Source organism: Thunnus albacares, chromosome 17 (assembly GCF_914725855.1).
Source record: "Thunnus albacares chromosome 17, fThuAlb1.1, whole genome shotgun sequence".
Taxonomy (NCBI): Eukaryota; Metazoa; Chordata; class Actinopteri; order Scombriformes; family Scombridae; genus Thunnus; species Thunnus albacares.
In genome coordinates, this window is record NC_058122.1 from 20,809,433 (window position 1) to 20,818,477 (window position 9,045).

The 9,045-nt window shown below is 37.8% G+C and overlaps 1 long non-coding RNA gene across 1 annotated transcript; it reads right to left on the minus strand.

The window, feature by feature from the left end:
* Positions 1–329: 329 nt before the first annotated feature.
* LOC122966182 lies at positions 330–4,150 on the minus strand. The gene is made up of 3 exons (XR_006398339.1): positions 4,111–4,150; positions 3,179–3,296; positions 330–398 (listed from the first exon to the last, which is right to left on the minus strand). It is a non-coding gene; the product is annotated as an uncharacterized LOC122966182 (long non-coding RNA).
* Positions 4,151–9,045: the final 4,895 nt, after the last annotated feature.

Below are 9,045 nucleotides of genomic sequence, written 5' to 3' on the forward strand. Positions count from 1 at the left end.
TGCAAACAAACCTCCTTTTGAGTCTGCAAACTCTGCTGCTCTTATGGACACTTTTTTTTCTTAGTTTTGTATTTGACCTTCATCCAACCAAGGTTTTTCATAAAATTGATATGTATTTTTTCCAAAATTGCAACACAAACACTACATAAATCAACACAGAATCAACACAAGCAGAAGAGAGAAAGAAAAAGAGGGAAGTGGAAGCATCAAAGCAAACAATTTCCTGAAAAAACTATAAATTAAAACATTTGCATTTCATGCATCAAAAAGACTGAGGAAAATGTGAAATCTTTACACCTATGAAATCCTGAAACACACTCAAATATTACTTATTCATGCAATTACCAGAGGCATTTAGAAGGAAGTTTCTCTGGATGTATATGAGAGTCTCAGTTTATCTGAAAGGCAAAAGGAAGGCAGAGTAAGACAAGGACGGAGTGACCCCTTTGGTTATTGAGAGATCATTTCATTTTGGCTGGCTTGACAATGGCGATTTTTCTCTATTAGGTTCCATTAGTTTTAGTTTAAGACTTTATCAAGGAAATTATCTGGCATAATTCTCTATCATGGCATGTGAAAAACAGTGGTGGGGTGGTTACACAACAGCTCTAACAGAGTAGTAATACCATAATATAGTGCTGAAGACCACATTTATGTAGGAATCTGAATATTAATATCCACTGAAGATAAAACAAGATGCACAAAAATGCATTTGTATGGTGGCCTCACAGTTACATTGCAGTACCTCCACACACAAATTGTAGTAATGGATAATTTCAATGAAGTTTTAACTGTGTGGGGGTATGGATAAAGCACATGGGACATAACCCAGACAATAGAAAAACAAGAAAACCTCCCATCATTTCAGTTTAGAAATATCCATGGATCATTTCAAGATGATTACCCCAATGCTAGCCTTATAGCCCCGTTAGCTACTTTGCTGCATTAATGTCCGACTGAAATTAAACCACCTTCCCTTTGTGAAATGTATATTCTAAATTCTTTGATTTTCGTGATGGCTCCCCCTGTTTGCATTATTTTAATCAAATACAGTGGGTTGTTTCAATACAGCAAATCAAATCTTGAATAAAGCAATAACGTGGCATTCGATCACAGGCAGAACAGACGGTCACACTTAGCCTGATAGTAGCCGGCTCCACTACACAAGAGCCACAGACTCTGAACAATAACCCACACTAGCCAACCCACAGTTCAGTACTTTGCCTTATTCAGTTAAGATTCATTCATAAGTTAATTATGTCCTATTCAGCTATGAATATTCAACTGCCCTGATGGTAAGCACGTCATTGCTTGGCTTTCACTCTTCTCAGCAACCTTGGCCAAGCCCAAGACTCCAATAATGCCCACACGAAAAGAGGCACAAGAGCAACAAGCTCCAAATACCAGTTGTTTTTCAGGCAAGATGCTTTCTTTTTGCTGGAGCTTTCTTTCTTCCCTCTTGTATTTCACAAAACCAAAGGACCATGCCACGACAAGAAATGTTCATTCATTTAACAGCAGGCTGAGGGAAATAGATGATAGAGCATTTCTGAAATAAAATCAGAACAATAAAATTGGAAACAAAGAGACTGCTCATTCCGCAGAGGGAGGCAAGTCCTGTCACAAAAGAGAAGTTTTCAACATGGTGGCTCCTGCCGAGACTCCCCTGAACCTGAAAAGAAATGAAAAGCGGAGGACGGCAGGAAAAGACTATTTTCATAAAATAAAGCCTGTATAGAAAAAGATGAAGCCACCATATGGTGAGGCGGTTGGAATAGGTTGTGACTGTGCAGAAGGATGGGGACAGATATAGAGAGTTAATGGGACTCAGGTGCTGCTGGTTGTCTCATCAAGCCGCCCCTCACCCCTCTCCGCTTCCTGACCAACAACCCAACTCGGCCCTGCTTGCCACACACATCCATCTTTTAGTGGATTCTTTTCTTGTTTTCATACCTTTCACATGGACGTGTTTGTCTACTGTGTCTTCAAATTGTTTCAACACTACAATACAGACAAAAACTAATTTGAAGCCTTTCTCTTTTTCCCATAAAGGCCTCTAAAATTCTGATGAGTATCTCATAAACAGATTTTCATATAGTTCACTTCAAAGACTGCTCCCATGTTCCTGTGGCAATTAGGCAAAACAAGAAACATCCCAGAGCAATTACTGCACACATACAAAATATTTTCTTAAATCCCAGTTGACAATTTTCCCTGGAGACACTGCTGTAGAGAAGCATACACAGGAAGTAGTTAAATTAAATGAATAAAACTCAAAAGATGAGTTAGATTATAGCGTTTTATCTTATTGCATGAGTTTGTTATGATACTTTATTATATGTCAACACTGATAGTGATAATCCACACCATCTTGCAAGTCCTGTATGTTAACACAGGATCCTTGTCAATTATATGAATATTTGAAATCACAGCTTGAAGCGACCAAAACTCTAAACCGGAAACAAGGATAATTCAATCCTCTTGCATAACAATGAGGACATGTTTTTCCTCTACATTCATCAACCCCCTGCTGCTTTCTACTCTGAGAGAATGTTAGATGTCTTGCCAAAAGTGCTGTCTTTCTCTCCTGCTGGTAGAATGACAACTCCCCCAATAGGTGAAGCTTTGCACCTTCCAGGAATGAGACAAGTCAACCATAACAACCACTAGGGCACTGTGAGAGCCCCGCAGACAGCTCGTCCGATCTGTCTCCCATTCTGCTTGAGAAAAACAAAACCCAACACAGTGCCTCTGGTTGTACAACCAGCTCTCCATACAGTGCTGACACAAACCCAAGGGGCACCCACTGTACAACCATGTCAAGTCCTGCCTTCAGCATCTTTAGAAAGATTAATGAGCAAGCACACTCCAAAAGATTCCCCTGCCTCCACTCTCACTTTCTAAGTAATCCAGGGAGGTTCCAGTCATTACCTGAGATGCAAAGTGGCTTATTTTCACTTCAAAGTCTTTAATATGATAAAGATTCTTGATTTATATCATCATAACCTAGCGGACTTCCAAAAGATGCAAATCCTGGCAACAAAAGTGTAATTTTGCCCTGAACAACCAAAACATTTTTCAACTGTCAACATAGAAGCTTATGGGTAGAAGAATATGTGTGTTTGTAAGTAGATAAAAATGTCCAATATGCAGAGTTACATGAAGTAAGATGTCATACAATTATCCCTTTCATCATCTGTCTTATGCTCAGTCCTCATTCACAGTTGCAGCTTCACTTTTTTCTATCCACCAGCAAGCAGATCGGCTCTACAATCCCCAGAAGAAAGTCACCACACCTGTATCATGACAAGTCGATTAAATGAAAAAGAAAACAAAGATCCAGTTAAAACTCAGATTTCAATTAGATTCCTATACAATGTGCTTAAACTAAGAAATACTGCTCTGAAACAATGATCCCTGCCTCTTTGAATCAGCAAAAAAAACATGCAGCAAACATGCACAGACCACAAAATCTGCTTGTTATACTGTGGCTTGTAAAATAAAGACAAAATAGCTACTATTGCCTGAAGTCAATATAAAACAGTATTCCAGTGGGCTTGAAAGAGGCACAATATAAATGGCTCTTTAGGAAAACAAGGAAATAACTTATAACAACTTCTTATTTAGACATATTAGTGTGTGTGTGTGTGTGTGTGTGTACATACACACTATATATATGTGTTTTTTTGTGTGTGCACATTCATAAGACAATGCAGTGGCTTTTATCTTTCTACCTAAAGCAAAGTACACGTATGCTTAAAGAAATTTGAGATTTCTGCATGCCAGTTATGGAAAACAGCATTTTTGCTCATAGATTCGTGTTTTGAACATGGATGTATGAAGGAACAAAGAGAATAATGTTCTCTTTATACATCCATGATATTGAAGCCTCGAGTTTGGCATATTGATCGTCGCCATCTTGGATTTTTGGATGAATGGTGAGAAGTGACTATATTTGGACGAGAGGGTGGAGCTGAGCCTAACGCTAACTGTTAGCTTGATTAGCACAGTGCATTTACATTCTATGGTTAACTGTGATAATGCTAATGCTAATGCTAATTTTCGCTAGTGAAAAACTGGCGTAAAACCATTAAAACAAAATGTACTTACCGGAAAAACTGAACATCTGACTCCTTAGAGGGTCTTTTAGCACAACCGAACTATGAACAAGACTTTTTTAGGCGACCAAAATGTTACAATTAACATTCATGAACTGTAAACACACTGAAATAGCAACTGTTATTAACTCAACGTTAGTAATGTTGTCGCCATGGTAGCGTCAATCACAATGTAGCCACGCCCCAAAGCATACCCTGCTTTATCGTCAAATTTAAACTAAATGGGACCGTAATTTACAAAATGAACATCATATTGTGTTGAAGAAGACTTGAAACTAGATATTGAGACCGTAAACTCATTAGGAAAGTGTTCTCTGAGGTAATAAATCAAGTGAGAAGTAGGGTCATTTTTCCATACACTTCTATACAGTCGGACTTCTTTTTGGAGCCAGTGGAGTCGCCCCCTGCTGGCCATCAGAGATAATGCAGGTTTAAGGCACTTCCGCATTGACTTCACTTTTCAGAACCGGAACTACCCGCGTGGGCTTTTAGTATATAAATCTGCACGGCTGTACTGTACTGTACCTGAGACTCCCTCCTTTTTAAGTGAAATATAATAGGTACAGGGCAGGTAAATGATGGTGGACTAAATAGTCTAACCACTCGACCCTTAATCAGGAGTCACTTCACTTCTTTGCAGTGGCTCCACCAACATCATCCCAGGGATAATGACCAGTTTGTTCTTAGATGATGATAATGACATGATTAAAAAATTAGACCCTTATAGCAAGATACAGTTGCATATTCCAAAATGGCAGTGCTTCACAGTTTGATGCCAGTAACTGGGCACAGTCTTTGACTAGATGAGTTTTGTAGTTTAAAACCTGTTTTTTGATTCTGGAGTTGACTCTGACTGAAATCTTCACTGCCCTCCTCTTCGTTCACAAATTGCAAAAAGCTGTGGTTGTAAATGATGTATAGTGATCTGTATCTTAACAAAACATGCCATCTGTGCTTGCGCAGATTAGACATGGATCATGTCTTTACAAGAAAAGAGGGGGTGTAGCAGAAGAGAAAACAAGCAAATTCATACCTACTTATTAGCTGATTCATATGAAACACAATGATGTTAAGATCTAACCATTATAGAGACTGAAGTGTTTGAGACTGATAAGTGGTCTTTCTGGTCTTCAAAGGATAGCTGATGATGATGATAATGAAGCATTATTATTCATGAGCTCTAGACTCATGTCTCAAGGGTTTAAAAAAGAAGCTGCCACTTTTGGGCATAATGTTTCATCAGCTTAGACCTTCTCTAGAAAGTATTGCAACTAGCAATACAGAGTTTATCAATGAAATAAAAAGCTGAGTGAAAAGATGTGTTTGTGTGCAAATGCAAAGGAGACAACAGAAAGTGATGTTATTGAGATTTTTAAAAAGATATTGCAATATAATCCTCATCCTCCTCTCTACTGCCTCAGTTTCCACGACGTCCCTTTACGTCTCTTTCTGTTCCTTATTTTCTTTAAATAAACCATTTGTCTGTGCTTGGCAGAAGTTTTGACTTGGCTAAAACCATTTAAACTTAAAAACTTAAAAGTCTGATGAATGCATCTCACCTGGAGGAAATCCGCATTAGCAATAAGAATGTCAACATAAGGTTATTCGCTTTCAGTTTGCATCTGCAGCCATCATCTATTCTTCCTTGTAAATGTCAGGCTCAGTTGATATGGGGATGCAAAATGGTGCCACCGAGAGCAACCTGTGTTTTGTTTGCCCGTGTTTTGTTTTTCCCTTGTCACTTTAACCCTCCTCCCACAACCATCCTTCACCCTGTTTGCAATAATGTCTCTGACATTTTTCTGCAGGACTGCCGCAACCTCGAAAAAAGCAAAGATCAAGAGGAGATTGCTTGGTTATTCACTGACGTGTCCTTTTGTATGGTAGCGTCAGAGAAGAAGAAGAAGAAAAAATTGAAGTTTTTGGTAGAATTTAACATTTTGTGTTGTGAGATGCAACGGAGCGCTGTGGCTACAATATCATGTTTGAACAGGCATGAATATTTTAATTGTAAGCTTCAATTTAAACACCCACATCCTTGAAGAAATTCAGTGTTTACGGGGAAATTTCCCAATGTCATAATGTCAAATGGCCTGCCAAAACATCAACATCATAAACTGGGAGTGGTACCCATAAAAAAAAACAAAAACCAAGCAGTCGTCATACAGTCCTGAGATTTCGGATTCATTTATCTGTGAAGATGGTATGAAATTATCATCATAATAGCAGTCATTACTTTGTGTCAGTGAATGCCTGCTTGGCTCAGTCTGCTAACATTCAGCGACAGGCTCGGGGAATGATGAATGTTGTCAGACAAGCAATTCATTCTTGCAACTCAGGTCAGCCAAGGGAATGAATGGCACGATGGTTAGGAATGATATTACCATTTCTTTAATTTCCTGTCAATTTGAGACTTCCACTACGTTAATATTAGAGTGATTGTTTGTTTTTATTACGAGGCCGAGCAAAATACAAGAAGGAAACAGTCCCCTCCTTTTACAGAAGGAAAGTTTTGTTGCATCTGATGAACATCATAAACATCTAGTTTGCATGTGAATATGATGGCCATTTTCTAAATCACTCCATAGTCCAGCAGCCATACAGTTTCTGATGTAGTATGCAGGCAGTGGAACAAATCAATTCTGATTGCATACCGTTCAAGAGCTTTTCTAATTTCATGTCTTTTGCAGGCCTTTGACACCTCCAGAGCAAATAACGTCAGAGTGCATGGGAGGAAGCAGATGTATCTATTAAGAACTCACTCAAGTGAACACAATTTTATTCATAATAACCTGTGGAGAAAAAAAAACCCTTACTGCCAGATTGTGTGTTTATGTGCAGAAATTTCCAGGTAACAGCTGATTAAGGTGACATTAAGCATCAGCAGATTATACTCTTCTTCATAGTCAGAATTTGAACATAAGCCACTTTACACATAAACTGAGAGAAAAGGTGTGATATTTAAAGTGTTTTCCCTCTAATATTTCTATATGGTGATATGTAATATATATTGGTAATCAAAAGGAGCATATCCCAGCTGTTGTATAAGGGTTTTCAGCATATATCACCTTTGATATCCCGAATTACGTCACACTGTTAAAGTGCATTCAAACATATTCAACTAAAAACAAATTGAAGCAGTTCAAAGAGGTTTTCGAGAGGTGTGGCAGATTTGTTTTCAATTGTCAGCCGATTACAGAAGTGATTACAGCATCTAGAATTGGATCTGAATTTAAAATTTGTGGCTCTCCAACTGTTTTTCTCTCTTAATTTCACTAATATTTACATCTGAACCTGCAGCTGGCAAGAGAAGAATGAATTAACCTGTGAATGAATCATCATTCATCCTGAGCCCGAGTGCTCAGCTCCAATGAAATTAACATAAATCCCAAAGTAATTTTAGAATAATTTAAATCTAAATAGCAAAGGGCTGAATAATCAACAAGTAATGAGAAGTAAAATTGGTCATCTGTTCACATCTTTCACTATCAGCTTCATCAACAGGCATGGCTGCTCCCATTCATTCCAAACAATCATCTTTAGAGGTCAGTCCCCCTTCTATCCAGTTAATTTTACCAAGAGGCATGAATGTTTCAGTTCATACTGTATTACTCATCACTCCTGAGACACAAAGGCCAAATAGCAGCCATATTAATTTATTCATGCGAGCCATCCCTTCCTTTGCTGCCATAAATGCAAATTTGAGCTTGATTAGGGTTTCCAATTTTCATTTTGTGGAACAATCAGGCTTCAAAAATCAATTTTGGAATAATCTGATTTCAATATTTATTTTTATTTATTTTAATTAAAAAAAATGAAGATATTCCAATTAAACTGGAAGGAACATGTATTGGGCTGGTAAATTTAACAAAAATACTTATTGATATCCATAAAGTTCAATGTTTAATAGAAATTTTATCAAATGTACTTCACCTCTAATTACCCTTTTCTCAAAAGGTAATTTTCAAGCAATATGCACAGCGTCCATAGTACACAACGCCCTCTAACTGTTGCTTATCAGACCTGTTATTAATCTGTGAATGGAGTCACTCACTGCAAGTCAAGCAATTATCAAGCAATTATTTGCATGAAATTATAGACAAAGATATGTTACCATGACCTACACAGTGAACCCCTGTACATTTTTTGTGACATCAAATACATGACTCATCTATCATACATTATGCACCTCTGAAATGTTCTTTTATTTCATCACCAGTACTTCCAAACTCTGGTCAGAACAGAATCAAATAAATATATAAAAAGGACAGAAACAAACAAAATAAATGGTACTTTCAAAAGAATTCAGCAGTGTGTTTTTTTAAGGAGGAATCTTAAAAGTTCAGTCAGTCCACTGGGCTGAAAATATTTTTCCAGGAAATGGACATCTCTCCGCTGTCAGAGAGCAGAGCCTTCAGTATCATCCCACTTCTTATTAGTCATGCTGCTATGTGACTCTTATGCATTAGGTTTCAATGAGAGAATGATCACATATTTCTACATGGCTGGCAGTGCAAATTATTAGCATAAGCAGCACTGGTAAATGACTTTCTGTAACAAAGCAAATACCAAACTGAGAATGTAGAACAAACACTGTGAGGCAAACAACAACTTGAGAGAAACCATAGCATTGGGCTCTTGAGGAATATCACACAGATGATTCTTGCATAGGTTTACCTTTTACTGATTCAGTGCTGCTACTGTGTGAAGTTTGCAGGGATAAAAATCAACACCAACAGTATGTGATGTGTCTTGTGCCTTCAGCAGCGAGACTCACTGATGCCTCAACAGTGCCACCTTTTGATGAGAGTTATTAAGAAAGCCTCTTCTTCATGTTCAGACTCATCAAAAACACTTTTGTGGATCTCAAGAGAACATCTAACTTGACCAAATTGTTCATTGTAGAATACAAATTAGACAAATAAAA